The 15688-nt window shown below is 46.2% G+C and overlaps 1 protein-coding gene across 2 annotated transcripts in view; it reads right to left on the bottom strand.

Moving 5' to 3' along the window:
• The window catches only part of PPCDC (phosphopantothenoylcysteine decarboxylase), a 104954-nt gene that overhangs the window by 5434 nt on the left and 83832 nt on the right, over window positions 1-15688 (bottom strand). The gene's annotated exons all lie outside the window — the stretch shown is intronic.

The following is a 15688-nucleotide window of genomic DNA, read 5'->3' as shown; positions in this document are numbered from 1 at the left end:
TCTGAAGATTTTGCTCATACGATGCTTTTACCTCATCGTTACAGTCTAGAGTGCTGCTGTTTGTCACGTTGCATTCATCTACTGATTGCTCTAATAGCTGTGAAATGTCTTCCTCTGTCAGTTTCCTTCTCTTTCCTCTATAGGAAAATGAACAATTCTGAATTCTTAACTGTGTGCAATGAAAGCTAAAAAAAAAATACAAAGATGGTATCTCTGGACTTTTTACACTTTCTTGAAAGACGGTCTAATGCTTTGGACAAGGCAATAAGAAAACTGAAAATTGGTGAAATAGCAATGACTCATGTCACTATTGAGTCATTCAGGCAATTCCATCATTCTTCTGTTTTCTTACTATTTTAGTCTTTTTTTCAAAGCATGGTTGGGAATAATTGATGAGTAATGATGAAATAGTTTCTGAGAGAATACAATAGCAAAATGTTTTATGATATAGGAAGAATAAGATCATGAAGATCTCATATTTTAGATTTACAAATGATCCAGTAGATCCATAAGATAATTACAAGATAAAATAAGCTTTTTTTTTTTTTTTTTGAGGCAGGGTCTCCTCTGTCATCCAGGCTGGAGTGCAGTGGCTCACTGCAACTTCTGCATCCTGGGCTTAATAATCCTCCCATCTCAGCCTCCCGAGTAGCTGGGAGTACAGGGGTGCGCCACCAAGCCCAAATAATTTTTGTATTTTTTCATAGAGGCAGGGTTTCACCCTGTTGCCCAGGCTGGTCTCGAACTCCTGAGTTTAAGCAATCTGCCCTCCTTGGCCTCTGGAAATGCAGAAATTACAGGCATGAGCCACTACACCCAGCCCTTCATTCTTTTTTATTAAAAAAAAAAAAAAATAGTGGCCGGGTACAGTCACTCACGCCTGTAATCCCAGCACTTTGGGAGGCCAAGGCAGGAGGATTACCTGAGGTCAGGAGTTTGAGACCAGTCTGCCAACATGGTGAAACACTGTCTCTACAAACAACAACAACAACAAAAGAATTAGCTGGGCATGGTGTCAGGCACCTGTAAACCCAGTTACTTGGGAGGCTGAGATAGGAGCGTCGCTTGAACCTGGGAGGTGAAGGTTGCAGTGAGCTGAGATTGTGCCATTGCACTCCAGCCTGGGCAACAAGAGCAAAACCCCATCTCAAAAAATAAATGAATAAATAAATAAATAAAAGTTCTCTTTGGTTTTGGGAGACCTCCGTGAAAAAAAAAAAGTAATAAAATAATCCTCATAAATCGTTTGAACTGCTCAAAAAAGAAACTTCAACCAGGTGTGATGGCTCATGCCTGTAATCCCAGCACTTTGGGAGGTCGAGGCAGGCAGATCACTGAGCTCAAGAGTTCAAGACCAGCCTGAGCAACATGGCAAAATCCCCTCTCTACTAAAAATAAGAATACCAAAAAATACAAAAATTAGCCAGGCGTTGTGGCATGCACCTGTTGTCCCAGCTACTCGGGAGGCTGAGGCAGGAGGATGGCTTGAACCTGTGAGGCAGAGGTTGCAGTGAGCTGAGATTGTGCCACTGCACTCCAGCCTGGGAGACAGAGTGAGACCCTGCCAAAAAAAAAAAAAAAAAAAAAAAAGAAAAGAAAAGAAAGAAGGAAAGAAAGGAAAGAAGAAAGGTTGGTTAAAAATTAAAATTAAAATTGGGTCTAATGGAGTCTGAAGGTATATTGAGAGTTAAAATGAAATTCCCCAAGGAGGACTTAGCTAAAGGTCCACCTCTCTCTGTGTCCAAATAGGGAGGAAAAAGTAGAGACTGTGACATTAAATAAGACCCCACCAAATGACAAATTATAAGCAAAAAATGCAAATAAACGCAAGTGAAGACGATATTGAGGACCCTGGTACTCCTGGTAAACATGGAATACGGGCTCCTTTGGGTGACCGGTATTCTAAGACAGCTGCCCCATCCTCCTTCTGGGGTCTCCCCTACAGCCCCTCTGGCTGGGAGACCCATGCCTGAAGGCTGTTCTTGCTTCCTTACTCCCTTCTCCAGCACTGACAGAATTCTCCTATTGCCCACTGGATCCCCGAGCTTGGCACACCAGCCGTTCTGCTCTCGCTGTTGCAGGCAAGGGACCCTCTGGCCACCCACGAGCCCTCTGGCCACCCACGACGTCCCTGTGAATCACCCTAGAGCAAGGTCAGTGACAGGCCCAGCACTGCTGGGCACTGGGAGCCCCAAGGGCTGTTTCCCACATGGGTTTTTGTATTTTGTTTTTTTTGAGACAGTCTCGCTCTGTTGCCCAGGCTGGAATGCTGTGGCGTAATCTCAGCTCACTGCAACCTCTGTCTCCCGGGTTCAAGCAATTCTCAAGCCTCAGCCTCCCGAGTAACTGGGACCACACGTGTGTGCCATCATGCTCGGCTAATTTTTGTATTTTTAGTAGAGACAGGGTTTCACCATGTTGGCCAGGCTGGTCTCCAACTCCTGACCTCAAGTGATCCACCCACCTCGGCCTCCCAAAGTATTGGGATTACAGGCATGAGCCACCATGCCCAGCCTCCCACATGGGTTTATCATCAATTTACAATAGCCTCACAAGTATTGGGGAAAACCGAGGCTCAGAGAAGGACGGTGACTTGCCTAAGGTTCCCGAGCAAATCATTAACAGAGCAAGGTTCATAACCAGACCTTCTGCTACCTGTTCAGAGCCTTGTCTTCCATGTATAGGCCCAAGGAAGCTCATGTCTTTCAAGGGTGCAGGTGGCAGAGGCTACTTGAGCTCATGGGCCACCTTGGGGGCTTGAGTCCAGAAGGTTTTTTTCATAAGAAGTGACTGGATTGTGCTTGTTCATGGGAGGTAGGAGAACCTATTTGTTAAGAGCTCAGGCTCAGGAGTTTACAGTATGTGGGTATTTATCCTGGCTGTACAACTTATTCCTGTGTGGCCCTCAGAAGGGAACCTAACCTCTCTGTGCCTTGGTTTCTTTACCTGTTGGGGTGGTGGGAAGTTGAGTCCTTTTGGTTGCCAGATCAGCAGGTCCCTTGGATTCCCTTGAGTCTGGAGGATTATTATCAGTAAGGGAGACAGGCCCTCGCAGGACTCCAAGAGTAGGACCTGGACCTTGTCCAGGCTTGGACCCTGGGGCTGGAGAGTGGTACTGGGTGTGGACACTAGGGATTCAGGACAACAGGACGTGGTGAATGGTCCTATGGCACTTCCTGAGCCCTCTCAGCATCCGCTCCCTTCCCTCACAAACACCCCACAACCACCCTGCATTTGTTCAGCTTTTTCTTGTCCTCCCAGCTTCCGCAAACTCATTTTTTCCATTTCCTCATCTCTCAGCTTCCTGGGCATGACCTCAGAGTCCAGACAGCTTTGTGGCCGCTCTGAAACACACCCTTTCAACTTAGCCTCAACCACTCAAACCCCTGAGGGAGAAACCTGATTCCAGCCAAGGCAGACTCATTGATCTCAGATTTACCCTACCATGGTAAACAACCATAAATACTGGGCAAAATAGAATATCCAACAACAGTTTGTAGGCCCTGGACAGCAGCCAATGCAGGGTTATGATCGTTGGAGAGGGAGTGCACATGAGGTGAGCCTCACTTTTTTTTTTTTTGAGACACGGTCTCACTCTGTCCCCCAGGCTGGAGTGCAGTAGCATGATCTTGGCTCACTGCAACCTCTGCCTCCTGGATATAAGGGATTCTCCTGACTCAGCCTCCCAAGTAGCTGGGACTACAGGCGTGTGCCACCACACCCAGCTAATTTTTGTTTTTTTTTTTTTTGAGATGGAGTCTCGCTGTGTTGCCCAGGCTGGAGTGCAGTGGCGCTATCTCGGCTCACTGCAAGCTCTGCCTCCCAGGTTCACACCATTCTCCTGCCTCAGCCTCCCGAGAAGCTGGGACTACAGGCACCCGCCACCATGCCCGGCTAATTTTTTTTTTGTATTTTTAGTAGAGATGGGGTTTCACCGTGTTAGCCAGGATGATCTCGATCTCCTGACCTCGTGATCTGCCCGCTTCGGCCTCCCAAAGTGCTGGAATTACAGGCGTGAGCCACCGTGCTGGGCTAATTTTTGTATTTTTAGTAGAGACGGGGTTTTGCCATGTTGGCCAGGCTGGTCTCAAACTCCTGACCTCAGGTGATCCACCTGCCTCGGCCTCCCAAAGTGCTGGAATTACAGGCATGAGCCACCTCACCTGGACAAGCCTCACATTTAAATTGCTTTCTCCATGAAGCCATTTCCCAAACTCAGGTGCAAGGAAGTGGACCAAGCAGGAAGTCACAGTCTCAATGGGCCAAGAAAATAAGTATCTGGCCGGGTGTGGTGGCTCATGCCTGTAATCCCAGCACTTTGGGAGGCCGAGGTGGGCGGAACACAAGGTCAGGAGTTTGAGACCAGCCTGCCAAACATGGTGAAACCCCGTCTCTACTAAAAATACAAAAATTATCTGGGTGTGGTGGCGTGCGCCTGTACTCTCAGCTACTCAGGAGTCTGAGGCAGAAGAATCGCTTGAACCCAGGAGGCGAGCTTGCAGTGAGCCAAGATCGTGCCACTGCACTCCAGCCTGGGCGACAGAGTGAGACTCTGTCTCAAAAAAAAAAAAAAGCAAAAATTAGCCGGGCGTGGTGGCAGGTGCCTGTAATCCCAGCTACTCAGGAGGCTGAGGCAGGAGAATCACTTGAAACCAGAAGGAGGAGGTTGCAGTGAGCCGAGATTGTGCCACTGCATTCCAGCCTGGGCGACAGAGCGAGACTCCGTCAAAGAAAAGGAAAGGAAGGGGAAGGGGAAGGGGAAGGGGAACACCCAGATATTTTTTGCATTTTTTTTGTAGAGATAGGGTTTTGCCATGTTGCCCAGGCTGGTCTCAAACTCCTGAGCTTAAGTGATCCACCTGCCTCAGCCTCCCAAAATGCTGGGATTACAGGCATGAGTCACTGCACCCAGCCAAAAAACTGACATTTTGGACTGCAAAATATATTTGAAATTAATAACTCACTGGATAGGTTTAGCAGGAGACTATATACAGCAGAAGGCAAGACTAGTGAACTTAAAGACCAGTCAATAGAAATTATTCAAATTGAAGCACAAAGCAAAAAGAATAATAGAAGGAAAAACAGAACTGAGTATAAGAGATGCATGGGATGTGCTCAAAAGGTCTAACATATGTGTTTGGAATTCCTTAAGGAGAGAAGAGAGGGAATAGGAGAGAAGCAGTATTTGAAGAAATAATGGGCTGGGCATGGTAGCTCACGACTGTATTCCAAGTACTTTGGGAGGCTGAGGTGGGAGGATCACTTGAGCCCAGGAGTTCAAGACCAACCTAGCCAACATGGCAAAACCCTGTCTCTACAAAAAATACAAAAATTAGCCATGCGTGGTGGCGTACAACTGTAGTTCCAGCTACTTGAGTGGGAGGATGAGGATCACATCAGCCAGGGAGGGTGAGGCTGCAGTGAGCCATGACTGCACCACTGCACTCCAGCAGCCTGGGCAACAGAATGAGACCTTGTCTCAAAAAAAAAAAAAAAGAAAAAAAGAAAAAAAGAAAAGAAAAGAAAAAGAAGGCTGGGCGTGGTGGCTCATCCCTGTAATTCCAACACTTTGGGAGGCCAAGGAGGGCGGATCACCTGAGGTCAGGAGTTCGAGACCACCCTGGCCAAAATGGTGAAACTCTGTCTCTACTAAAAATACAAAAATTAGCCAGGCATGGTGGCTTGTGCCTGTAATCCCAGCTACTTGGGAGGCTGAGGCATGAGAATCACTTGAATCCAGGAGGCAGAGGTTGCAGTGAGCCAAGATTGTGCCACTGCACTTCAGCCTGGGTAACAGAGTGAGACTCTGTCTCAATCAAAAAAAAAAAGAAAGAAAAAGAAATAATGGCTGAGAATCCCACAAATATGATGAAAGGCATCAAGCCATAGATTCAAGAATATCAATGAGCTCCAAGCAGAGTAAGCATAAAGTAAACTAAACTTAGCCTCATCACAGTTAAATTGCTGAAAATCAAAGACAAAGTAGAAAGTCTTAAAAGAAACCATATTTTAAAAGAGAGAGAGACACAGAGATACCAACAATACAATTGATGGCAAACTATGGAAGCCAGACAATAATGAAATGACATCTTTAAAATGCTAAAAAGGGTTGGGGACAGTGGCTCACGCCTGTGATCCCAACACTTTGGGAGGCCGAGGCAGGCAGATCACTTGAGGTTAGGAGTTCAAGACCAGCCTGGCCAACATGGCAAAACCCCATCTCTACTAAAACTACAAAAATTAGCTGGGCATACTGGTGCATGCCTGTAATCTCAGCTACTCAGGAGGCCGAGGCATAAGAATCGCTTGAATCCAGGAGGCGAGGCTGCCGTGAGCCGAGATTGTGCCACTGCACTCCAACCTGGGCAACAGAGCCAGACTCTCTTTCAAAAAAATAAAATAAAATGCTCAAAAAAAAAAAAACCTGCCAAGCTACAATTATATGCCCACTTCAAAAAATAAAGTAAAAGAAACATGTTGTCAGACAGACAAAAGCAGAAAGAATTTGCTTTGTTACTAGTGCACATCTGCACTATAAGAAATTCTTGAGGAGGTTGGCGCGGCGGCTCATGCGTCCAGTCTCAGCACTTTGGGAGGATTGCTTGACGCCAGAAATTCAAGACCATATGAGCAACATGGTAAGACCACATCTCTACAAAAAATAAAAAATTGGCCAGGAGTGGTGGTGCACACTTGTAGTCCCAGCTACTCTGCAGGTTGAGGCTACAGTGAGCTGTGATTGTGCCACCACACTCCAACCTGGGTGACAGAACAAGACCCAGTCTCAAAAAAAAAAAAAAAAGAAAAGAAAAGAAAAACTAGAGAAGGTTTATTTTTGTTTTTGTTTTTTATTTTTTGAGACCAGGTCTCGGTCTCGCTCTGTCACCCAGTCTAGAGTGCAGTAGTGCTGTCACAGCTCACTGCATCCCTGGCCTCTTGGGCTCAGGCCATCCTCCTGCCTCAATCTCCTGAGTAGCTGAGACCACAGCCGTGCACCACCATATCCAACTAATTTTTTTAAGTATTTGTAGAGATGGGGTCTCCCTATGTTGCCCAGGCTGAGGGATTTTTTCAGGCTGATGGAAAATGATCCCTGATGGTATTGCAAGAAGGAATGAAGAGCACAAGAATAAAAATGTGTCCAACAAGAATCAAATATTGGCTATTTAAAACAACATCTCATAAGATTTTTCACATAAAAGTAAGTATATGAGACCCAGTGTGGTGGCTCACACCTGTAATCTCAGCACTTTGGGATGCCCACGTGGAAGGATTACTTGACGCCAGGATTTTCAGACCAGCCTGGACAACATAACAAGACCCTATCTCTATAAAAAATTAAAAAAACAAATTAGCCAGGCATAGTGATGCATGCCTGTGGTCTCAGCTACTGGAGAGGCTAAGGCGGGAGGATCGTTTGAGCCCAGGAGGTTGAGGTTCCAAGTGAGCTGAGATCATGCCATTGCCCTCCAGCTTAGGCAACACAGCAAGACCCTGTCTCAAAAAAAATCAAAAAAGTAAATATATGACGACAATAAAACCAAAGAGGGGAGGGGACTAAATGGGAGTTAACTGTTATAAGGTTATTGCATTATTTAAGTATAAATTGTAAATGTTCTAACTTAATGTAGATTGAAATAAATCAAGGATGCATTTTACAATCTCTGAGATGACCACTAAAATAGCAGTAAAAGAAAATGCAATTAAAAAGCTAACAGTAGGCCGGGCACGGTGGCTTGTGCCTGTAATCCCAGCACTTTGAGAGGCTGAGGCAGGCAGATCAAGAGGTCAGGAGATTGAGACCATCCTGCCCAACATAGTGAAACCCTGTCTCTACTAAAAATACAAAAATTAGGCCAGGTGCGGTGGCTCACGCCTGTAATCCCAGCACTTTGGGAGGCCAAGGCGGGTGGATCACGATGTCAGGAGTTCAAGACCAGCCTGGCCAAAATGGTGAAACCCCGTCTCTACTAAATATACAAAAATTAGCTGGGCATGGTGGCGCATGCCTGTAATCTCAGCTACTCGGGAGGCTGAGGCAGAAAAATTGCTTGAACTGGGACCTGGGAGGCAGAGGTAGCAGTGAGCAAGACTGTACCACTGCACTCCAGCCTGGGCTACAGAGCGAGACTCCGTCACAAAAAAAAAAAAAAAAAAAAAAAAAAAAAATTAGCTGGGTGTGGTGGTGCACTCCTGTAATCCCAGCTACTCCAGAGGCTGAGGCAGGAGAATGGCTTGAACCTGTTGAACCCGGGAGGCGGAGCTTGCAGTGAGCCAAGATCGCACCACTGCACTCCAGCCTGGCGACAGAGCAAGACTCCATCAAAAAACAAAACAAAACAAAACAAAGCTAACAGTAGAACAAAATGAAATTATTTTTTAAAATATTGATTAAGTCTGGGCGCCGTGGCTCACATCTCTAATCCCAGCACTTTGGGAGGCCGAGGAGGGCAGATCACGAGGTCAGGAGATTGAGATCATCCTGGCTAACACGGTGAAACCGCATCTCTACTAAAAAAATACAAAAAAAATTAGCTGGGCATGGTGGTGGGCGCCTGTAGTCCCAGCTGCTCGGGAGGCTGAGGCAGGAGAATGGCATGAACACTGTCCCAAAAATAAATAAATAAATAAATATAATAAATATAAATATAAGGACATAAAAAGGTGAAAGTAAAAGGTTAGAAAGCAATATTTCATGTCAACACTAATCCCAAGAAAGCGAATATGGAAATATTATACAAACAAACAAAAAAAAACCAACCAAACAAACAAAATATACATGTACACATATAGACATAGGCTGGGCACAATGGCTCACGCCTGTAATCTCAGCCCTTTGGGAGGCCAAGGCTGAGATCACTTGAGGTCAGGCATTTGAGAACAGCCTGGCCAACATGGTGAAACCCTGTCTCCACTAAAAATACAAAAAATTAGCCAGGCGTGGTGGCGGGTGCCTGTAGTCCCAGCTACTCAGGAGGCTGAGGCAGAAGAATGGTGTGAACCCAGGAGGCGGAGCTTGCAGTGAGCCGAGATGGCGCCACTGCACTCCGGCCTGGGTGACAGAGCGAGACTCCGTCTTAAAAAAAAAAAAAAAAAAAAATTAATCGGGCATGGTGGCATACACCTGTAGTCCCAGCTACTCAGGAGGCTGAGGCATGAGAATTGCTTGGACATGGGGAGGCGGGGTTGCAGTGAGCCAAGATTGAGTCACTGCACTCCAGCCTGGGAGACCTAGTGAGACACTGTCTCAAAAATAAATAAATATAATAAATATAAATATAAGGACATAAAAAGGTGAAAGTAAAAGGTTAGAAAGCAATATTTCATGTCAACACTAATCCCAAGAAAGCTAATATGGAAATATTATACAAACTTTAAGTCAAAAAGTATTATGAAAGAAAAAGTGGAATATTTCATAATAATCAAACTCCAAAGGAACAATCTATTTGGCCCAACTTGTCCAGCTAGTCCAGGTTACAGGTGGCTACCAGCTGTGAACCGGCGCCCAGGATGTACTGGGGCTAGGAGAGCTGCCCCTGCAGCAGCTCTGAGGGGAAGGTGTGGGTCCCTTGCCATCCTGGTCACTTTTCCTCATTTGATCCTGCCCTTCCTTGTTTGATGTCTAAACCCAGAGATGCCCAACTACACGTCCTGTATCCTAGGTAGGCTCTCAGCTGCTAGGGACTCAGCCTGAATCTGGGCTGCACAAATACTCCAACCTTGACTGTGAGCTGTAGTCCAACCAGGATTCCCATCCCAGGGCTGTGGCCTTACAGTGGGAATTGACAATTGTCCCTGGACAATCTGATTTTGTTGACCTGAACCACCATTCCCATGGACAGTGACCACGTGAGCTCCTAACTGGTAGCTCTGCCTCTTGCCCCGTCCTAGTGGGCGGACAGGTCTTTGCCACCCACCAGTTGGGCAGGCTGGGTAGGGCAGGGCCTGCAGCTCCTGAGAGGGCTACAGTTCGCGGCTGATTCACCTTAGCCATTATCACTCAATTTCTGTGACCTCTTTCCCTGTGCCACAGAGAAAGCGGTGGGACAGGGCAGACCACACTCTCTGTGGCCCTGGGTTCTGGCTCCTGCCTGGATTGCTAACTCTGATGCCTGGTATTCTGCTCCTGCAGACACTATTCTCTCCCTCCAGTTCCAGCCGCTCTTGCCCCGAGAGTTGGATCCCGCCCTCTGAAACAGGAGGCGAGACATCTTTCATGGTTCCCGGTCTCTGGCGTCCCTCCCTTGCTATTCTGCCTGACTTCACAGCCCTGCCACATGGCTGGACAGGCCTCAGCCACAGCTCCTGCCTCACTGGCTAATTCCAAGCCCTGCTCACCTGGGTGGGGCCTGACCCTGGGCTTGTTTGGGTGCAGCTGCCACTTGTATTCACTTTGCCCACAAGGTCCTCCCAAGACATATTACCCATCCTGTGGGAGTCTAATGCTTTCTGTCGGATTTTATCAGCTGTGGGTAGGACGTGGCATGCCATGATTACAATGAATGGTATTAATTGGTTTCAACCTTGTTCGGATGCTGTGGGTTGAAGAATACAGGCTCTGCAGACAGGCCTGGGCTCCCGTCCCACCTCAGCCACATATTACTCTGTGATTCTGGGCAAGCAACTTAACCTCTTTGAGCCTGAGCTTCCTTGTCTGTAAAATGGGTTAGTATCTGTCTCCTAGGAGTGTGGTAAGGGATAAATAAGATGATGTGTGTGAAGTGCTTGGCACAGCACCTGGCACATGGATAGTGCTTAATACTACAGACGATGGATATTGCTATGTCTGAGGAGCTCAGCTAACTGTGTTACAAATATTCTAAACACAGCATATTTCTACTCTGTTGTGGTTAGGTTTTTCTGTTTTTAAAACATTCTGTAATATATAATAATAATAAAATTAGTACCTGTATACCGGCTGGGCACAGTGGCTCATGCCTGTAATCCCAGCACTTTGGGAGGCAGAGGCAGGTGAATCACCTGAGGTCAGAAATTTGAGACAAGCCTGGCCAACATGGTGCAATCCCATCTCTACTAAATATACAAAAAATTATCTGGGCGTGGTGGCGCACGCCTGTAATCCCAGCTACTTAGGAAGCTCAGGGAGGAGGATCGCTTCAACCTGGGAGGCAGAGGTTGCAGTGAGCCGAGATCGTGCCACTGCACTCCAGCTTGGGCAACAAAGTGAGGCTCTGTCTCAAAAAAAGAAAGAAGAAAAAAAAACACCTGTATACCTACTGCTCAACTACAGAATAAAACATTCACAGTTCCTTTGAAGCCTCCTGCGTCTCCTCCCCAATCACATCCCCTCTCTCCACTCCAAGGTCACTGCCATCCTGACAATATGGTGAAAGTGGACGCCATGAAAAAGCAGTAAGGTGACACCCCCACCCCACACAGCCAGTGCTGGTCTAGTGGAATCTAGAGCTCCCACACCCTCCAAGGTAAGGCACAGTACCCCCTTCTCTAGAGTCCATGGGTGCTGAGTGGGGAACCTGGACTTCTGCCTCCACCTCACAGCAATGCGGCAGCACCTCCCCTCCTGTGCTGGAGTAGCAGCATGGGAAGCAAGGTTTCAGTAAGACCCAGAGACTGGTAATACCTAACAGGTCTGGGTTTCAGTAGAAAATCACCAGTCAAGGTCGGGAGCGGTGGCTTATGCCTGTAATCACAGCAATTTTTTTTTTTTTTTTTTTTTTTTTAGACGGAGTCTCCCTCTGTCGCCCAGGCTAGAGTGCAGTGGCACCATCTCGGCTCACTGCCAGCTCCGCCTCCCGTGTTCACACTATTCTCCTGCCTCAGCCTCCCGAGTAGCTGGGACCACAGGCGCCCGCCACCACGCCCAGCTAATTTTCTTGTATTTTTAGTAGAGAGACGGGGTTCCACTGTGTTAGCCAGGATGGTCTCAATCTCCTGACCTCGTGACCCGCCCGCCTCGGCCTCCCAAAGTGCTGGGATTGGCCGGGCGCAGTGGCTCACACCTGTAATCCCAGCACTTTGGGAGGCTGAGGCGGGCAAATCACGAGGTCAGGAGATCCAGAACAGCCTGGCTAACACAGTGAAACCCCGTCTCTACTAAAAATACAAAAAATTAGCTGGGCGTGGTGGCGGGCACCTGTAGTCCCAGCTACTCGGGAGGCTGAGGCAGGAGAATGGCCTGAACCCGGGAGGCGGAGCTTGCAGTGAGCCAAGATCGTGCCACTGCACTCCAGCCTGGGCGACAGAGAGAGACTCTGTCTCAAAAAAAAAAAAAAAGAAAGAAAAAGAAAATCACCAGTCATGCTGAGAACCAGGAAGATCTCACACTGAATGTCAAAAGACAATGAATAGATGCCAACACCATGATGATGGAGATGCTAGAATTATCTGATGAAGATGTTAAAGCAGCCATCATAAAATGCTTCCATAAGCAATTGCTAACACACTTGAAACAAAAACATAGCAAGTCTCAGCTAAGAAACAGAAGATATAGGCCAGGTGCAGTGGATCCTGCCAGTAATCCCAGCACTTTGGGAGGCCGAAGTGGGCAAATTACTTGAACCCAGAAGTTTGAGACCAGCCTGGGCAACAAGGCAAAACCCTGTCTCTACAATAAATTAGCCAAGTGTGGTGGTGCACACCTGTGGTCCCAGCTACTCGGGAGGCTGAGGTGGGAGGATTACTTGAGCCTGAGAGGTCAAAGCTGCAGTGAGCTGTGATCACACCACTGCACTCCAGCCTGTGCAACAGAGGAAGACTCTGTTGTTTTTTTTGTTTGTTTGTTTTTGTTTTTGTTTTAAAAAGGTATTATTGGCCGGGCACGGTGGCTCACACCTGTAATCCCAGCACTTTGGGAGGCCGAGGCAGGCCAATCACGAGGTCAGGAGATCAAGACCATCCTTGCTAACATGGTGAAACCCAGTCTCTACTGAAAATACAAAAAATTAGCCAGGCATGGTGGCAGGTGCCTGTAGTCCCAGCCACTTGGGAGGCTGAAGCAGGAGAATGGCATGAAGCCAGGAGGCAGAGCTTGCAGTGAGCCAAGATTGTGCCACTGCACTCCAACCTGGGCGACAGAGCGAGACTCCGTCTCAAAAAAAAAAAAGTATTCTTACAGGCATTGGCACAGAGGGACAGAGGGAGGAAGAGAGAGAGAGAGAGAGAAGAACCAAATAGAAATTTTATTATTTCTGTTGACAAAAAAAATTATATACTTATGGTATACAAATGATGTTTTGATATATGTAGACATTGTGAAATGGCTAAATCAAGCTAGTTAACGTATGCAGTACCAAATGGAAATGCTCAAACTGAAAAAGACAATGACTAAAATTTTAAAGCTCAGTGGATGTGCTCAACAGAAGAACGGGAGGACAGAAGAAAGAATCCGTGAACTGAAACACAGAATAGAAATGACCTGATTGGAACCACAGAGAAAATAGACTGAAACTGAACCAGAGAGAAAATAGACTGCAGGAGGGAAAAAAACAGTTTCAGGGACCTGTGGGACTACAAGAAAGATGTAATATGTCACTGGCATCTCAAAAGGTGAGAAGAGCACGTGAGATGGGCTGTATGGTGGTGGCCGTCTGGAAAATATCATCAGCTACATCCATGTTAATGCATGGAGCTATAGTTTTCTGTTCCACTATAATATAGTATTCTATTGTGTGACTGAACCACAATTCATTTATTCACTTCACTGTAATGGGTATTTGGGCTATTTTGTTTTTGATCTAATAAACAGTGCTCTGTGACTATTCCATCCATGTCTCCAGGAGTAGAACTGCTGGGTCTCAGGGTGTGTGAATGTTTACTTTTACCAAATAATGTAAAACTTTTCTTCAAAGTGAGTGTACTCACCTCTAGTCCCACTGCAGTTTAATAGTTACATTTCACCAGCATTTTGTCAGTCTTCTAATTTTTTCCAAATGAGTAGGCACAAAATAAAAATTTGTGGTTTTATTTACATTTCCCCTTTTTACTAATGAAGGTGAGTATATTTTCATATATTTAATGGGCCATTTGTGTTTTCTGTGAAATACCTGTTTATGGTTTTGTTTTGTTTTGGTTTGGTTTGGTTTTTGAGACAGTGTCTCACTCTGTCGCCCAGGAGTGCAGTGGTATGATCTCAGCTCATTGCAACCTCCACCTCCTGGGTTCAAGTGATTCTCCTACCTCAGCCTCCTGAGTAGCTATGATTACAGAGGCCTGCCACCACGCCCGGCTAACTTTTGTATTTTTAGTAGAGATGGGGTTTCACCATATTGGCCAGGCTGGTCTTGAACTCTTGACTTCAAGTGATCTGCCCACCTCGGCCTCCCAGAGTGCTGGAATTAACAGGCATGAGCCACCACACCCAGCACCTGTTCATATTTTTAAACATTTTTCTATTGAATTTTTTGTCCTAATTGATTTATAGGATCCAGGCACTAATTTTTTTTTTTTTTTTTTTGGTGAAATGTGTGCAAAGTTTTGTTATGATTTGATGGAAACAGTATTAAATCAATTTGGGGAGAAATAACAGTTTTACAGCATTGAGTCTTTCTATCCACAAACATGGTGTTGCTCACCAATTGGTTTTCTTATTGCCTTTCAGTAAGGTGCTATAATTTTCTACATAAAGATTTTACAGGCAGGGCGCAGTGGCTCACACCTGTAATCCCAGCACTTTGGGAGGCCAAGGCGGGCAGATCACAAGGTCAGGAGATTGATACCATGCTGGTTAACACGGTGAAACCCCATCTCTACTAAAAATACAAAAAATTAGCCGGGCGTGGTGGCGGGTGCCTTTAGTCCCAGCTACTTGGGAGGCTGAGGCAGGAGAATGGCTGAACCTGGGAGGCGGAGCTTGCAGTGAGCCGAGATCACAACACTGCACTCCAGCCTCAGCAACAGAGAGAGACTCCGTCCCAAAAAAAAAAAAAAAAAAATTTACAGGGCTGGGTACAGTGGCTTATAAGATTTTACAGGGCTGGGTACAGTGGCTTATGCCTGTAATCCCAGCACTTTAGGAGGCAAAGGTGGGTGGATTGCTTGAGCCCAGGAGTTCAAGACCAGCCCAGGCAATATAGCAAGACCCCACTTCTTTTAAAAAAAGGTTTTTACACATCTTTTGTTAGATTTTTTTTCAATATCTTATATTTTTCATTGCTATTGTAAATTTTTAAGTTGCATTTTCTAACTTGATGCATATACATTCATTAAACTTTAATTTATTAGATATTGAATTTATATCTGGCAACTCTGCTAAACTATTTTTTTTTTGAGACAGAGTCTCACTCTGTCGCCCAGGCTGGAGTGCAGTGGCATGATCTCAGCTCACTGCACGCTCCACCTCCCGGGCCATTCTCCTGCCTCAGCCTCCTGAGTAGCTGGGACTACAGGCACCCGCCACCATGCCCGACTAATTTTCTGTATTTTTAGTAGAGATGGGGTTTCACCGTGTTAGCCAGGATGGTCTCAATCTCCTGACCTCGTGATCCGCCCACCTCGGCCTCCCAAAGTGCTGGGATTACAGGCATGAGCCACTGCACCCAGCCCTCTGCTAAACTATTTTTAAAAATTGAATAGACCAGCTTCTCTGGTGAATGGTATTTCTTAAAAAATGCAAATACAGTCATGCACTGCACAACAACGTCATGGTCAATGGTGGACCACATATACAACAGTGGTCCTATAAGATTATAATGGAGCTTAAAAATTACCA

This window comes from Pongo abelii, chromosome 16 (genome assembly GCF_028885655.2).
Source record: "Pongo abelii isolate AG06213 chromosome 16, NHGRI_mPonAbe1-v2.0_pri, whole genome shotgun sequence".
NCBI classification, from domain to species: domain Eukaryota; kingdom Metazoa; phylum Chordata; class Mammalia; order Primates; family Hominidae; genus Pongo; species Pongo abelii.
This window is presented reverse-complemented; position numbering and strand designations above follow the sequence as displayed.